The sequence below is a fragment of the Vicugna pacos genome, chromosome 21, assembly GCF_048564905.1.
Source record: "Vicugna pacos chromosome 21, VicPac4, whole genome shotgun sequence".
NCBI lineage: Eukaryota > Metazoa > Chordata > Mammalia > Artiodactyla > Camelidae > Vicugna > Vicugna pacos.
Genome location: NC_133007.1, coordinates 15,359,079 through 15,378,077, shown reverse-complemented (window position 1 = coordinate 15,378,077; position 18,999 = coordinate 15,359,079). Strand labels below are relative to the sequence as shown.

The window sequence follows — 18,999 nt, the reverse complement described above, 5'->3', positions numbered from 1 at the left end:
TTCTGAAGCAGGTAGTAGAATTTTTCATGATTCATCATCCAGAAAACAGCTTTAATACAAAGAAAACAAAGTGAGTAATTACTGTTTCTGGATGACAGAGCAGCTTAGAGCAATCAATGCTACTTTCCAAGAACAACTAGAAAACTAGGATATATAAAATATATATATATAGTTTGATGACCTGGGAGAGCATCTAAGACAGCCAACTTTGATGATCCAGGATTCAGAAATATAGAAAGCTTACTGAAGTGAGTACAGCATTCTTCATGCTGCTTGTACCTGAGGACATGTGCTGAGACTTAGATCAAGCTGGACAAAAGACTGAGAAGCCCGCAGAGGAAGGCTGTCAAGAAGCAAAGAAGCCAGCAGAGCTTTTGATGATGTCACAGGGGTAAGCAGACAAAAACTGGAATCTGGGCCCACCAAAGCAGCCAAGATCTGAGGGGCAAGGATCCCAGAGGAAAGGAAACCATAGAGAAGTGAGCTCAAATCTGTGTTTGTTCAATGGCGCTTTCAACAGCCTCAAAGTTCTAGGGAGAGAAAAATGCGAGTTCAGACCCACCAAACAGGAGATCCCTGGTAAACAGACAGCCTTTCTGACTCTTGGAGCATTACATTCTAAAAGCCTGGGTTAACGAAAGGTAAACTGATGGTTACAAAGTTTGAAACAAGTTTTGTGTTCACTCAATGTTTAGTCCTTCACCATACTGACATGGATTTCCCCCATTCTAGCTCTGCATCTCCAGAAACATAAATACAGCTTTCACACACAATGTCAAGCTTTCAGAGATAAACTACCAGACATACCAAAAAAGACCAAGAGGAAAAATGGAAAATAGGAAGAAATCCATGAATAGCCTAGTTATTATCTTAAAAAGGCTTCAAAATGACGATAGGTGTAAATATATATATGTCAAGATTAATAATTTCACCAGAAAGCCAGAATCTATTTTTTTTAAGTCAAGCAGAAATTCAAGAATGAAAAGTAAATGCCAACATAGCAACCTATAACTAGCAAAATCACCCTTCAAAAGGGAAGGTGAAATAAAGACATTTTTCAGACAAGCAAAAAACAGAAAAGTTATTGCCAGTGTACCTTCACTGAAAGAAATTCTGAAGGGAATTCTAAAGGAAAAAGGAAAATTATACCAGATAATTCAAGGAATAGAAGGACTGAAAAATAACAGAAATGTACATAGGTGGGTAAATCTAAATAAATAATGAATATACAAAATAGTAATAATGTCTTGTGGGATATTAAATAAGTAGAGTTTGAGTGCATGTCAATAAGAATATAAAGGATGTGAGGGGAAGACAATGTTCTTCAAACTATGTGAAGCCAAGAAAGTATCCCCTAATCAGTTGTTCAACCTGCTCTCAAATTCCAATTAACATCAGTGAAGAGAATCTCTCGTAAAATAATAGGTAAACAAATTGGAGATGTTCTGTCCAATTTTTCACCCGCTGTTCTGTTAGAATGACTTTTCTTCATCTCCTACTGCTCAGCCAACTGGGAAATAATTCTCAAAATGTTTAGTAAATCAGTGTCATTCAAACTTTATGAAATGAATGATAATCATTAATCATGGCAATAACAACAACGCTGCTTTCTAGAGAACCTACTAAGTAGCAGTTTCTTTACATACATGATCCCATTTGAGTCTCACAACAGACAATGCAGGTTGACAGAAACAGGGATACTATTTCAAGGAAAAGGTCAGTAAAGCTCTGAAAGTTTGAACACTGGTCCAAGATTACACAGCAAAGAAATGAGTAAGTCAGAACTCAAACTTTGGTCCTTCAGACTTTGCATACATCACGTTTTATCCCATTAAACACCACTGCCTATATAAAATGATGCAAAAATCAGTGTTTAAAAGAAGTGTTCAGTCAGTGTGTCTAAACTAATGATGACCTGAGTTATTTAGCTACATTTCTATGTAGTTAAATAATTCTAGACAGGGTCAAGTTTTGTAAACTTTAACAACCATGTAGGAAAAAGGAAATGGATTATTTATTACAAGATGGGATGGAGAAATCATGTCACTCTCTGTGACATTAGACATATTTAACAAAATATGTCTCTTCAATTAGATCCCAATTCCAGAATCTTAATAAATCAAGAGTCAGTGAGATGTGTCCTTCTAAAAATACCATCAGTTTAAGATAACAGAAATTTTCATAAATTTAAGAAATTATAGAAACTATATATATTATATTGCCCATAAGTTGCTGCTTTGAAACCATTTTCACTGTGAGCATCAGATCTAATATAGTCATGATCTCTAAGAAAAAAACAATAAAAACAATTACTTTTTTATCATAAAAGAAAAAAAAGTAAATAGATACCAGAGGTCACACTTTTCTGGGGAAGGAATAGAACTGTGTTAATTTTTAAAATTCCATCAGAAACCAAACAACATAATCAGATGCTGAAGGAACAGTTTGCAACTACTAATCAGTTCAATAAATCTGATAAAAAAACCATCACACAGGAAAAGAGACAATAACCTATGTCCTCAAGATTTTTTAAATGCCCAAGCTCTCGAGTCTGACCTCTTAAGAGTTTTGACATAGTTTCACAATAGTACCTACATACAAAGAAAAAATATTTCATATTCTCTCAAAAAATTAGCTCATTCCTTCATCTGTAGCTGTGCTTTACCTTAACGAGATTGTTTTAAGTACATAAGAATGTCTTCTACAAACGAAGAAACAAAGTCTCAAGCAAGCACTGTTTCCTCTATGAAAAAAGGTTTACTATGCCAAGTAAAAATTGTATTCCAACTTGATTTAACCTAACTTTCTGGCTTACCTTTCTTTGTAGTAGAAGCTTGGGTTATTTGCTATTGTCAAAAGGTATCTGGAGATATACCAGTGGTACACCTGGACCTGGCAGAGAACATGATATATCTGAATGTCCCATTCAGGCTGGCCTTTTAACTAGCTGCCTGACTACACACACGCACATACACATGCACACACACCTAGAAAGTCACCTTTGAAATTTTAAGAATTTTACTCTTCAGCTAAGTTGAGCCACATCTAGCAAAGAACTCAATTCCTCTCTCTTATTTTTTAAATGATGACCCAGCTGAGTATCATTTTGTGCGAACCCTTCATTTCATGGGGAATGAAACTGAGGCCAAGCAAATATAAACGACTCGCATAGAGTCACATAGCTCTTTAATGACTGAGTTAAAACTGGAAACTCCACTTGCTGTGACTCAGCTCCTTCCATAATACTGGGCTTCTGGGGCCAGTTTGAGAGGGAGAAACTAACACCTTAGATGCACATAGGGACACCTCCAGTTTTCTGCCACAGATTTTGTGATGGGAAAGTCACTGCCTGGATGATCACTGGGACAATAAAGATTCCTGTTCCTGTCAGAAAACCACTATGCAGAACATTTAAAGATCACATTGTAGCAAAAAGAGACTTTTATTAAAGAGGCCAAATAATTTTTTCTTCTAAACATTTCAAATACAACTTACATATAATAAAATAATGGCTCCTCCACGTTCCAGCACACTTTGTTCCAATTTTGTGAATAATCACCGTCTAACTTTTTTAGTGTTAGAAGCAGATATCCGCATGATGAGGTTCAGAACACACTACCCCCAAAAGATGACACCTTGGCATACTGAATATTTTAAGCTGAAGGAGTTTGAGAAAACAACAGAAGCAGTAGGGTCACTTCGAACTTCCCCCAACACTTCTTCCCTGAAACCCTCATGTGAGAGGAGCCCTCCTAATACTCAGGAGCAGCACCCTCAGCCCTGAAAACAAAGGGACACCGAGGGAAATCCCAACAAACAGGCCTTGCTGAGTTGTTCGAGTTTTCCACGCTTCCTTCATGCTCCACCTATCCTATTCCTCCGTGACTGGCCGGTCTTTATCAAACCTGGCATAACACGCTCAGGTCTGTTTCCTTGGGTCCTCATTTCCCTATGAAGACTCCCACATCACGTAAAGCTTATAGTAAATAAAAGTGTGTGATTTTCTCCTGTTAATCTGTCTTGGTCGGTTTAAATTTCAGAGCCAGCCAGGGGCCCTCAGGGGGTCAAGGAAAACTTTCTCCTCCCCTATACACACTGTAGTCAAAAAGCTAAGAAGAGAGCCAATCAAAGGGAAGAGTGGCTTTCCTGAGGGGCAGTTGGGTGGAGGGAGGTAGAAGCACAGAGGTTAAGCAGCAAAAAGCACGGTGGTTCTACAAGACGGTAAAGAGTAAGAAACAACGTGCCAATGATTATGCAAATGATAATTACCCCTGATGCAGAGTGAGGAAGCTGTGATCAAAGTAGTTCTGTTCCTGTTGCTAAAGATCACCACCGAGCAACCTAAGCACTGACTGTCACTGCCAAGGAACTTGAGGGATCATGGCCCAAATCTTTAATATCCAATTTAAAATCCTGGTACAGGCAGGGAATAGTGTTCTGAAAGGACACTCAAGAATATGGTAAAAGTAGCTGCCACTGGGGAGCACCTGCTGTGTGAGGGGGTAGGGGGATTAAAGAGGGTACGTTTCAATTTACACCTTTCTGTCCTGTTTGGCCCTAACTGCTTCATGTTTGTATTGCTTTTTTTTTTTTAACTGAAGTATAGTCAGTTTACAATGTTGCGTCAATTTATGATGTACAGCATAATGTTTCATACATATACACATACATATATCTGTTTTTATATTCTTTTTCATTATGGGTTACTACAAGGTATTGATCATAGCTCCTTGTGCTATACAGTATAAACTTGTTCTTTATCTACTTTATATATTATAGTATCTGCAGATTTTCAAGAGGGGTTAAATTGTTTTCTAATTTATAGTTTTCTTTATCGTTTAACTTCAAATTACATTGAAAAATTGAAGCCAGATTTTTTTCTCTTTAATTAGGTAAGGACTAATTAAATACCCAACAAAGATATTACTTGTCAGTAGACCCTTTCTCATATTATACATCATCTAGAACTTTTGGCGTCCTCTTCTATTAACCATACTATAAAATCAGAATATTAAGGTAAAAAAAAACCAACAAAAAACAAACAAAGAATACAACATGAATGTTAAGTAAATATACCAAGATGTAAACAGTTAAATTTGGGTGGTAGCATTCTGCAATTTATTTTCACCATTATATTGTATTGTGTTCTCCAAATTTACTATTTCTTTGTAAAAATCATAAAAGGACTCTTTAAAAATCAGTCTAAATAATAACATATCAGATATATGATACAAAAAGAATGGGAAAATTAACACTAAAAGTTTAAGATTATAAAATGTTACCTTTGTTTTATAATATTTTACTGGAGACTAAACAATAGATACAGTGATTTTTATTTTTATATGAAACCTCCCCTTCCCCTTTCCTTATAAAACAGATGGTCAGATAGATTGGGGTGGGTGAAGGGATGCTTTGAAGCAAAATGCATCTTAAGTAGCAGTGGAATGCAGAGAAAGTCACAAGAGCACAAATCCCCAACACAAAAGCAGAGGAGAATATCCTTTTGTTTTATGCAAAAAGAGGTAAATCCACTAAGAACAAATCTAAAACTGGGTTTCAGAACTTGGAAAAAGGAAAACCATTCAGAGTTTTAAAAGAAAAGTCTGTTAGTTTTACACAGGCCTCTTAATATAAAGCACAGTTGTATACGGAAGTTTCTATATATTTATGTTAAAATTTGGGTTTGATGTAAACATTAGCCAAAATAAAAACAGGTGATGTGTCTGGAGCATGGTCCTGGAGTTAAACAATCTGCAACTAACTAGCTCTTAACTTCTACATACTCAGTCTCCTCATTTAGAGAATGAGAAAAATCATACCTATTACAAACTGTCACAGAAATTAAATGTGAGCACATTTGTAAATGGGTCTGATAGACAGTATAGAAATTCAAAAGGTCTCCTGTTAGAACCAAAAGGCATCAGCTAATGTTCAACAGTAATCAAAACAGTGAATTTTTAACACTGTCAATAAATCAGCCTGCTTAAAGATGAGAAGCAAATCTAAGATCAGAAGTTCAGAGTGAAATAAATGATCACTCTTTAATCTCAGGGCATCGCAAACATCTCTAGTTCTTACGTGAATTAAAATTAGAGCTTAGATTTTTCTGAGAAATTGTCACAGGGTTCTGCAGATGAGCATTCAGGGCTGCATGATAGTGTTCAATCTCATGTCTGCAGTTTCAACTGTGGATTTCAGAATTCTTTAAATTAATAAAACCCTTACAACTGTCAAAGTGACTTGTTTCAACCTATCTATATCTTTATACACAAACTTACCATTTTTCAGTATAGGACTCACTACGTACATGCCAAAAAGAATAAGGCCATCAGACCTTTATACATAATCGGATTTCCATCCATTAACTCATTTATTCAACAGACTGAGCACGTACCATGTTCAAGGTACCATGCTAGGTACTTGGATACATCAAGACATAACAATGGTGATTAGAAACAAATATCGCCCTTGCCTTCATAAACCTTATAACCTTGCAGGGAGAAAAGCCAATTAAACAATCACACAAATACTTTTTTTGACCAAAAATAAAAAGAAACTATTGTATTGTGTTACTCTTATGTCTTTCTAAGAACTTAGAACTCCTGCCTCTGAATTTGCTGTTCTAATACAATCACAACTGACCACAGTTAAGTAGGTCATTTAATTTTTCCCTCATGTTACTCAAAACCCATTTCACACTGTTTATATAACTATCAGAATGTGCTGTAAAGCACTTTACAAGTTTTATTTTTAATTTCCCTCTGACGGTATGCACTTTTAAATGTTGAAAAACCTCAGATTGTTTTTCCAAACTTACTTTGTAACACCTTCTAAGAAAGGAAAATGTCATTTTAAAATGTAGCAAATGAAAATCACTGTCTCTTCAAATGACACTCTAGGATGAGTCAGCTCCCAGTGCAGTCATTTTTTTTTAAACAGTAGGATTATACCATACCGATTATAGAGGTTAGTTTCTTCCATTCATTTTGAAAACAATTTTCCTTATTTCAATTTCCTTTTTTTTTTAAAAAAAATAATAGGTGACAACCAATAGAAATAATGTTCTTTCATTTCACAAAAGGTAAAATTTTAAAACCATATATACATTGACTATAAACATGACAGTGACTAAACCTGCAGATAATGCTGGAAGAATGGACGGGATTAATACAGATGAGTTAGCCACATCCTAGCCCTTGTTATGACCTGAAGGTGTTCCACCACCAAATTCAGTGACTCAAGCATTCTCTTCACTGCCCATATCCTCTGTCCTTATAGTTAGTTTGTTCAACTCCTCCCTCTTTTACACCATCAGGCTTCCCAGTGTGACGGTCCTTTCACACATTCCCCACCTACCAGGCTCTCTTACCTTCACTTCCTTCCTTGTGCCATCTCAGATTTCTTTATTTGTCATTTCAGTCACACTCTGGACAATTCTTCCCATTGCACCATTTTGCCAAAAACCAACCCTAGATGAAGTTAACCACTGTGCTTTCTCTGTGCTTACAGTGGAGTTTGTAGTTTTACATTTTACATTTTGGTCTGTATCTATTTCAGAGTTAACTTTTGTAAAGAGTATAAATTCTGTGTCTAGTCATTCGTTTAAGTTTTACTTATATACAGAGAGAAAAAGAGAAAGCGAGACTCCCTAAAAATTAGTCTTAATCAATGGTAATATAAACACTTTTTTAAGTGTAACAAACGTATATATTATTGAGTAGAATATAAAATTCGTGTTAACTTGTAAGATTAAAATAGGTGATTTTATGGAAATTTCAACCAATGCTGGAATTCCAGGTGAAGTGATACTTAACGGGTGACCAAGCCTTTGGAGAATCAAATCACACCATACCTCTCTCAGCGAGTCTTAAAGAAAGGCCCAGCCCAACACGGATCATGTGAAACTAATCATCTTTCCCATACATATGTGATTTTTAAAAATCTCTTAATTCAAGAGTAAGTTTATTAAGTTTGTGCCACCAAATATAATTGTACCTTTGCCTCGTACACTTCAATATTACTGGTCAGAAAAAGCCATTCCAGAAATATTGATATTTGCAGCAACACGTATGGACCTAGACTATCATACTAAATGAAGTAAGTCAGATAGAGAAAGACAAATGTTATATGATATCACTTATATGTGGAATCTAAAAAATAATACTAATGTATCTATTTACAAAAGAGAAAAATAGCCTAACAAAAAAAGAAAACAAACTTCTGGGTACCAAAGGGGAAAGGTGGGGTGGGTGGGGAGAGATAAATTAAGATTATTAGATTAATGGATACACACCACTATATTAAAAAATAGGTAAGCAACAGGTATTTACTGTATAACACGGGATATTCAATATCTTATAATAACCTATAATGGAAAATAATCTGAGGAAAATAATATATTATATATATATAAAACTAAATCATTTGGCTGTACACCTGAAACCAACACAATATTATAAATTAATTATACTTCAGTAAAAAAGAAAAAGAGCCATTCCAACCTTGTAATGGTCTATAACGAAAAAGAATATAAAAGGGAAAAAAATATATATGTATAAATGAATCACTACACTGTACACCAGAAAGTAACACAACATTGTAAACCAACTATACCTCAATTAAAAAAAAACAAATAAATTCACAGGTAAAAGTTAAAAAAAAGAAGAAAGAGCCATTCCATTTCTGATGACACTATAACAATCAAATACCGATCGGACCTGGCACCACCAGTACTGCTGAGCGCAATGCGTGTGCCAGACTGAGTCTGCTCCTGCTGCTACTACTGTGGCCATCATTTGTTGGTCACCTACAGCAAGTGACATGGCCCTGAACCGTGTTGCCTGAACAGGAAATTCAAGAAACTCTAAAGGATTTTTCCTTTGAGGTCAAGTGGGGAAAACTTCAGAATAGCCAAGAACATGGACTCTAGAGTCATAAAAACTTGGGCTCTGTGACTATGGACAAAATACTTAGCCTCTCTGAGACTCAGTTTCCCCACGTGTAAAAGGAGAATACTAATAGTACTTTCCTCCTAGGGGAGCTGTGGGGATTAAATGACTTGGTGTATATAAAGCACTGAGGATTTCTGTCGTCCAAGTCTTACAGCAGGGATGCTGGCTTGCAGGGCCACCCGGGACTTTACAGCTGCACTGCACACATTCATCTCCCTCACTGGCCTTTGTCCGATATACACAAAGAGCCACTTTTGATTAGTGATGCTGTAGCGTGTTCTGCTGCAGATCCCAGTAAATAGTTTTCTAAAGGTCTTAAAAGAAAAAAATAAGTATGAAGGAAAAAAGAATGAGTGATGAAAAGAAAAATACAATTGTGACTGAAATTACATTTATTATGAAAAAACAGCTACTGAACATGTATAGTTATTTCTGCAATAAGTAACTTTTTATAAAGGACATTTAATAAATCAGAGTCAGAGTACAAATTCTTGCCTTTTAAGGAGCTCCGACAATATTATGGGTCTGTTAATAGAAAACTGAGTAAAAATTTTCCTTTTAAATTTTATGACGTCATCTGTTACACATTAATCATCAGTTTTATAATTCAAACTTCTCAAAGGAAAGGCACCATTGAAAAAAATCATAGATTAATCAACATGAAATTGCTGCTGCAGATTATAGATGTAAAAACTTAAACCATGTGTCTTGGCTTGGCATGGAAACACAATGATGTTATGGAAAATAATAACATTCTTTAGCTAATATAATATTTAAAGTCATATTGGACATTATACTTATTAGGAACCTATATGTTCAAAAGAGCAGGTATCAGATTTGACTGTTTAGCTACTCTAAGATGCAAAATTAATTATGTGGGATAGTTTCCAGGACCAAGAAGAAATCTGAGGAGCCATGCAAATGTTTATGAACTAAAAGTAAAATCTGAAGAATTGCCTCCATTCCACAAAGCAAAGCAGAAATGTCCTGTACCTTATTTAAAAGAGAGAAATAGGTACTGATGAGAAAGCATGTCAGTCTAAGGCTTCTCTGGTATCTAAAATAAAGCACAGAAAATTTTTCAAATAAATTATTGAAATCTATATTTAATGGCTCAACAGTGAAGTAAAATGTCTACTTAAGGCATCCTTTCAAGTAATTTTTCATTCTGGATAGTGATAAGCCTGGGGAAAATCAGGAAAAACTGAAAATCATACTTATTATCTAATCCCACATCAATTATAAATTCAAAGAAACAAAATAAAATATTAACATGGATGAAAAAGTACTCCCCCCTAGTACATAAGCACTTGGGGTGAAGATTGTGTTCATGGGTGTATGTGCATTTGTGTACATGTTAAGTGAAGATGAATATTTCGGAATAATACCTGATAGCAGTATGAAATTATCTTTATTGCTTTTTACAAATAAATTACTAGGTTTTCAATGAGGAGTTTTGATTATAAACTGCTCCAATGTAACAGAGCCCCTTAACAAGTCCTTTACTCTTTTCAGGGACCCTGTATTCCGGTAAGACCTCAGGAGAGTATAGGAAAGATAAGGTATTAACCCAGCACATACTGACACAAATGTCAGTACTTTTAAAGACTGAATACTTAAAATGCTTAGAAAGAAAGAAGAAAAGGAAGGCAGGCAGGCAGTGCCATTAATGTTTTGGCTTTTTTTTTAAGGTACCAACCATCATTACCTTACATAAGTCAGTGGGATCCACTATTTACCTTTGATTGCTTGAACTTATGACTCTTTTCGTGTTCTCTAAACTGCTACTATTTTGATTAACCTTTACAAATCTTACTTATCTTCCACAACTGTTAGAACCAAATGTTAAATCAAGCACATAGAAAAGGAAAGGGAAATAAACTAACAGTATGTCAGGCATAGGTAATACTCTATCTAGGTTAATTCTCCCCACAATTTGTCATAGAAGTACTCCCTTAATTTTCACCCACAAAATAGAGGTTCACAGAGGTTACAGTTAATTGTCCCGAGATTACACGAATCTAACTGCTCGTCAGGGCGAGTGCTAAAATTCAAAGGTTTTCTGTCAAAAATCAAAGCATCAAGGCTCATTTCTAGATACCTAGAGCACTGAATCAGGAAAAATATCAAAATCAAGAGTTTCAGATCAGCCAAAAGAGCAGCAGCGATGGGAGACAGAAATGTAGCTACAAGGTACACCTGAGCACAAAAGCAGACAGCAATAATAAACCTAAGGGGCTCACTAACAATGAAAACTCAGTTTGGCCTCAATCCAAGACAGAACGGGAACCATTCCAGAATTACAGAAGGACTTTGACGAGGTTACTGAGGCCCTTATTTATATGCTTCCAGCCATTGGATTTAAGATGTGTTGTAAGAGATTAAAGAAGAGGAGTTACTCAAAGTCAATACAAAACTCCTAGGGAATGAAAACCAGTTCAGGGAAGAGAAAGGCAACAGTAACATAATGTGGTGGTGTCGATTCAGACACACAGCAGATGTCTGTCTGCAAATTATTTCACTGCCATTATTTTGAAGGGTATTTTTGCTAGCTATAAAATTCTACGTTATAGAATTAACAGTTATTTAGGAATGCATCTTGAACAATACTTTGGATTCCTCTGCCCCAAAATAGTAACTGAGAAGACTATCTCAAGTAACTTCAGTTATTCAAAGAAACACATCTTTTAAAACTTAATAACATTATATACAAATCATCTATTATATGCCTGAAATTATAATGTACATTTAGTTTCTGAAATTGTGAAATATGACTTTTTAAATGGCTGCAGTTTGCATATTTTACAATTACAGAACTAAAAAGGACCATTGTTAAGAGATAAATACTGAGAGTCATCAAGGTGCAAAATAGTATTTTGGACATAGAGGATAGGAATGGAAAATGTTTACAAAGCTGAATGAATAAGACAGTTGAAGGAGCTTAGAATCTAAATGATAGAAGACTCAATTATTAAAGTTTTTTTTAATCCCAGAAAGTATATGTAACTTAGAAACAGTTATTTATTATCATATATTTCCCATATGTTTAAAAATCTATTACAGTGGTGGCTTTCAAACTTTTGATTATTACTCACAGTAATAAATTCACATCATGACCTAATAAACACAGACATGTAAATTTGTTACTAACAAATTTCATACAGCAATGTTTATCCTTACTTTGTCCTGTGTACTAAGATATTTTTTATTCCAGTCTTTTTTTTTTGACACACTGACGGAGATCCACTAAACTGATTTTATGACCTACTAGTAAGGCCGAAAACCTTTGAAAAACACTGTATTACCATCCAACCCTCCCTCTACATCCTTCACTCTCAGGCCCACCACCATCAAAAAGAAAAAAAGAAGTCTTCCCTACTAGAACCAAGCAACATATTAGTCACTAAAATAAATTTGCTGAATTGAAAACAGACTACAAAAGAAAAACAATTGTATATTCAAAGAAATGGAAGAAATCATTTCTGAGGGATATTTTAATTCACCTTGGCTACTGAACCATTCTTACATAGAAAGAGCAGTAGCTCAAAAGCGAGAGGAAATTGCAACTCTAATTCAACAAGGTTGTAAGGAAACAGCCTGTGGTGCTGTTGGGTCAGAACTAGGTGGCACACAGAGTCACATTGCTTAAAATTCTCACAGAAAGATGAAGCCAAAAAGAAGAAATGCTTCTGAAATCAGTTATCTAAAACAGAGTCCAGTGAAAGAGCCAATACAGCACTTCACTGCGATTAAGCAATTCTATTCTAGACAGCAAGGACAACCACCTCTACAGAACTAGTTTAACAGCTAAACACCAAGTTTCAAGAGTGTATTATTTAAATATTTATTTGTACATATTAATTTGAACCTATGAGAGCATAACTCAATGCCACTTAGAATTTTTATCTCTTCCATCAAGCAATGAAGTACTTGGCCAATTATAAAAAATCAAACTTTGTTGCAAGCTTTGTTAGCATATTTCTCATTACATTTTCCCACTTGCCCAAGAATTGAGAACAAACTTTTGCAGCTTCCCTCATTTCCTATGGCATCTCACAATTCAGCCATCTTCTATAAATCAATATAAGTTTAACAAAATATTCTCATTACTATTTTAAAAAATACTTTAGTTGTAAGGAACTAGGACATTTTGGCTGAAGTTTTAAAATACTGGTTCTCCCATGACTAGACAGCAATAAACAATCTCTGTTGCATTTTGGCTTATTACTTGCTACAAGGAAATGTCTACGACCTAAGCCATGTAAAGCTGTTCACACATTTCATCTTACTCTAGTCCTTCTATCTTCATCCTCCTTTCCACTCTTCCAAGTTTCAAAGTATTTAATTTTGACACAAACTAAACTGTCTTTAATTGAATCTTCTGCTTAATGAGTGAAAGCTATAAATAAAAGAAGAAAATCTGTCTCACACAGATTTGCCAAAATAAAAGCCAACGCACACAGCAAAATGGTAGGCCTTCTAACTAGCTATGCTTCCTATCACTGAACTACAGAGTTGTAATTTCCTCTTCCTTTTTTTTTTTTAATGGAGGTCCTGGGGATTGATCCCAGGACCTCGTGCATGCTAAGCATGTGCTCTACTACTGAGCTAATCCCACCCCCTTCTCTTCCTTTTAAGGCATCTAACAACCATCTGTGCAAGGATGGGTCAATAGCCAAGCACAAACTGATATTTGAGGGGGAAAAAAATCAGGGGAACTAGCTCTTATCCATCATCATCACATCCTAGGAAGAACTGGCTGGCTCTTTCTGGATGATGAGTAAAGATAAGTGCTGGTAGATTCTAAAATGATAGTAAGTAAATAATTGGCCTAATTAGATTCTCCAGAGCCAAACCAAAAAAAGGATTACACCTGAGTTCTGAATGCTGCTGAAATCAACCTTTAAACTGATCCAGATCTGGATCAATGACATGTACCATGTATCTTCTTACTTATGTTACTTCTCCTAAACTTTTGAACATCTCAGTTCCCTCAAAATCTTCACATTATCTTCTTGTCAAGACACAACTCAAATTTCACGTGCTCAATAAAAAGCCCCATGAGCCATCCAGATGAAAGACATTTTCAATATTCTGAAATTCCCTTGCATTTTATCCAAGTCTTCGGCAGCATATTTATAGTTGTTTATACACACAGCCTATCCTTCTACTATAATGTAAGTTCCTGAAGATAAAATCAGGGTATCATTCGTCTTTGTATCCCCCAAAGTGCATATATCCCAGTGCCTTCTATGAGTTGACATTTAGTCAACAGCTAGTCAATAGTTCAGTCTTAGGCTGATATAAAAACCAGTCCCTACTGAAAATTGTGTACACAACACCTAGCACAACATATTTGAGGAGGTTTTTTACAAGCCTAGTTTACCTATTGTTGTAAGATTACCAAAAACATTCATTGTTTATATATTTCTGTATCTCACTACTTTTTATTTCTACTTCTTTTATAAACTTTACGTTGCATATCTACTAATTCAGCTATTACTCACTGCTTGTCACTAACATACTTACAAGTTTTTTTCAGTGTACATCAGCCAAGTCATTTATATTTTTTGCATTCAAACAAGCATGAGTTTAATTAATCAATGTACAAATAAAACAGTACTTTCAAGCCCACCCCTTTTGGTGGCCACTGAGGTATCCACACTCATCCTCTACAAACACCTGTGATGGGGGAGGAGAAGGCACTATACCTGACTCTTTTTGTCTGATGATTACTAAAAGTTCAACATCAGATTTTCTATTTGTAATAATATAACAAGAAGCCTATAAAATATGCTGACAGTGTAAGTTCCTGTCACATGAGATGATCTTCAGCAGGCTCTGTACAGCCTGAATTACTGGGGATAGAATAAGCACCCTTCAAGACTTGGCCCTAGGTCCTGGGAGGGAGAAAAGGGCATATCCAGAGGTCAAAATAACAACCCTGAACCTCAGGTGCTTTGCAATCATCAGCCTAAACTGACAAATAAAAACCAGTACTCATGAAACAACAGCATAAATACGATATAAAAATAATTCAGAGATAGGTTGATACACAAAACTGCTCGTCTGAAGAAGAGCAGTCTATATTATATGATCATCATGACAAAAGCCACGAGAGTGCAGAGCTGGGAATAAGCATGTGTGTTATGGGAAACCTGGGAGGACGGAGCTTACATGAGGACGTAGAAAGTTTGATAAGTGATATGTTTAAATTTTAAAAACAAAATGAAAATAGTGAATCATGGAGCTAGTGAACAATCTGAGTAGAGAAATATGATCATGAGATTAATATTTAAATAATATTCATCTTTATAGGGACATGGGTTCTTGATGGCGGGCCTTACTGCCAGTATATAAAGTGTCGCAAAAGTAAGTGCTCTTTCTGACTTTACTTCACTTAGAATGACGATCTCCAGCTCCAACCACATTGCTGCAAATGGCATTATTTTATTCTTTTTTATCACTGAGTAGTTTTCCATTGTATAAATATACCACAACTTCTTTATTTAGTCATATGTCAATGGACATTCAGGTTACTTCTATGCCTTGGCTATTGTATATAGTGCTACTATGAACATTGGGGTGCACGTATCTTTTCAAATTGCAAACATTAACCACTATATGTAAAAATAGATTAAAAAACAAATTTCTTCTGTATAGTACAGGGAATTATATTCAATATCTTGTAATAACTTCTAATGAAAAAATATGAAAACAAATATATATATATCTATATGCATGACTGGGACATTAAGTTGTATACCAGAAATTGACACATTGTAACTGACTATACTTCAATTCAAAAAAAAAAAGTAGATGCTCAATAAATGTTTTCCAATATAATGGCTGGATATATATATGGATGAATGAGAACACAGGGATTCAAAATCAGAGAGACTAGTTAGGAAACCAATCAGACGTCTTAATTCAGGCCTAAAACAGGTAACAGTAAGACAAAGAGGAAATGATGGACACGAGGGACATTTTTAAGTAAGTAGTAATACATCAGTGACAGAAAGGGAAGAGATATGGGAATAAGAAATAGAAATAAATCAAAAAATTTTCAAAGTTTCAAGCCAAAGTGAATGTGAGAAGGGAAAAATGATAAGATTACATTTAAGCCAATAGATTTTGAAGTTAAGGCAGAACTTATTATTATTATAGAAATCATTGGAGCTATGAGACTAGAATTTGAGCAAGAGAACAAAACTGACGATTTAAGAAACCAAAAAAAAAAAGTATTAGAACAGATAAAAGTTAGCAATTTCATGAAAAATTCCTAAAGGAAAAATATCTTCCAAAATATCATCATCTTGGCAACAACATAACTCTAATTTATTATCAGTATTATTATAGCAGTTAACATTTACTGAACCCTTATTATGTACCATGCACTGTTAGTTATTTATATGTATCACTGTACTTAATCCTTACACAACCCTAGAGGTTGTTATGATTGTACCCATCGTCCAGAATAGGAAACTGGGGCACAGGGTGGTTAAGTAACCCCATTTACTAAGTGCCAGAACCAGGACTTAAATCCAAATCTGACAAAAAAGAAAAAAGAAAAAAACACCTTTTCTATACCAAGAGTGTCTAAGTTTCTATACCAAATATTCTCTAAGATCCTACTGGGGGATGAGAAAAAAAATCAACATTTCTATTTTTTTATCTTAACCTATTAAAGTCCCTATGATTGTGTACTATTTACAATGTATGTATGAATACAGTACTGTATAAATCAGAACTAAGCACTCATTTATGAGGGAGGGAGGGAAAGATATTCCATTTTTTTTCTAGTAGGAATGTGAGATCAAAACAGTTTAGAGATTGAGTTATATATCCTCTTTCCTGTCTACCTTTACTTCCTACAAAAGTCCAACGTCAACAGTTTGATCTTTTTTCTTTCCAGACCAACCCTAGCCAACTGATATTTCTGTATACTTAGAATCTGATTTTCAATGAATTTCAGAGATGAAAGGAACATTAATAATGAGGAAACAAAAGTTCAAATAAATTAAGCGACTTGGCAAGAGTTCTGTGACTGGTTAAAGTAGCAGAGCTTAACAAAGACCCTTGTTTCTTGACAGATAGCTTGATATTCCCACAGTAGAACATTATAACCAAATTCTGAGCTTCTGGAGGATAGAAACTACATCATTTATTTCTTTTGAAACTCCAGAGTGATTTTCCTGGTTCTGGAACACTTACAAAAAAAAGTCAAAAATATACTACCAAAATAAAGCTCAAAAGGAGTAAATAAACGTGTTCAGCACAAGATCTTGATAAAATGGCAAAAATCCACTCTTCAAGATTCAAAAAAAAACAAAAAAACAAAAAAAACCCAACTCTCATTAGTCTGTATGTCTGCTTATTTCCATTTCAGAAGAATTCTTAGAGAAGACATCTTTTCTTACTTTTCTAAATAAGTATGGCTTTTCTGACTATCACCTTAAAAATATATATGCTTGACAAAGGATTAACTAACTCCAGGACAAAAGTTAGTCATCAGGGACCACTTGTCAACAATTACCGGAACCACAATACTTGAAAAGTGAAATGGATCTGAACCAAAAAAGAATTACTGGCTCTAATTATAATGGCAAGAGAATATTAAAGCAATTACACACTATTCACCTAACATACGGTTAGAAAACTGACTCTATTACTGGGCTACAAATCATCAGGTAACACAGAAAATGACAATATAAAAGGTCTCTGTAATTTTTTTAATACAAATAAGTATTACTAAGGTTACAAGTATAGCAGGCCTAATCTTGTTGTGCCTTTATCCTACAGCCACTGTGGCACTGGGTCTGGATGTAGATATGTTGGCCATTTTCCATTGGTCCTTCCAGAACTTCACTGGCTCTTTTTTTTTCCACTTTACAATTCTTTAACCTGCTCAGATTTTGGCCAGCCAACCAGCATAAATTTCATCAAAGGACTCCCTTGTCAAAGTCAAAGGACTTTCACATGGGTTCCGCCAGTGGAAAGCAGCGGCTAAAGATCAAAGGAAGAAAAGTGAAGTCACGATATTTATTCTCCCAACTTCCTCCCTACCAGATTGCACTGGTCAGTTGTTCCCCTCTAACAAAGGCCATAGCTCCTCTCAGGCCATCCTCCCCTTACAGCTGCTCTCTGGTAGCTCTCTCCCCTTGCCTGGGGACAGGCCTACAGGTAGTATTGGCTTCTTGCTATTGCTAGCCCCTCCTCTCACACTGAACCATCCCTTGTTAGTTTCTCTTAACTCCGCCCACACCTCTGTAATTAGTCTCTTTAGTAAACTTTCCAATTATCCCAACTGAGTAGACTATTATCTCTGTCATGCTAGAACCCAGAATGCTAGTTTAGAATAGAGGTACCTCCTGCTTCATATTGCCAGTTCCAGATCATTTTCATTGTAGGAGGCGAAGGGTGGCGGGGAACCTTCAGTTACTTGTGCTTTTGTTGTCATATTCAAGAAGGCTTTGCCTAACTCAAGGTCACATACATTTATTCATGTATTTTCTTCTAAGAGCTTTATGGTTTTAGCTCTTACATTTAGGTCTATAACCCATTTTGAGTTACTTTTCATTTTATGGTCTAAATTTATCTTTTTTGTACGTGGATATTCAATTTGTCCCAGCACCATTTGTTGAAAAGGTTACTCTTTGCTGAATGGCATTGGCATTTTTGTTGAAAAACAACTTACCATAAAAGGTTTATTTCTGGACTCTCAATCCTGTTCCACTGACCTCAATGTCTAGTCCTACATCACTACTACACTGTCTTGATTACTCTGTTTATTGTAAGGCTTGAAACCAGAAGTGTAAGTCCTCCAGTTTGGTCTTTTTATTTCAAAATTAGGTTGGCTATTTGGTCTTTCATATTTCCATATCAATTTTAGAATCAGCTTATCAATTTCTACAAAAATGTCTGCTGGAATTTTGAGAGGGACTGCACTGAATCTATTTGCCAATTTCTAGAGAATTTCCCTATAAATTGTTTCTTTCAATCCATGAACATCTTACGTCTCCATTTATTTAGATCTTACAATTTTACC

General features: G+C 35.2%; 1 protein-coding gene across 4 annotated transcripts in view; it reads right to left on the bottom strand.

The window, feature by feature from the left end:
• Positions 1-18,999, bottom strand: part of NME7 (NME/NM23 family member 7) — a 173,996-nt gene that overhangs the window by 137,102 nt on the left and 17,895 nt on the right. Inside the window, exon 1 of one of the 4 annotated variants that reach the window (XM_072946175.1) lies at positions 2,816-2,877. The exons of the other annotated variants lie outside the window; for them this stretch is intronic. The gene's annotated coding sequence lies outside the window, so the exon portion shown is untranslated. Of the gene's footprint in view, positions 1-2,815; positions 2,878-18,999 lie in introns of those variants that run through there. 4 annotated transcript variants of the gene reach the window in all.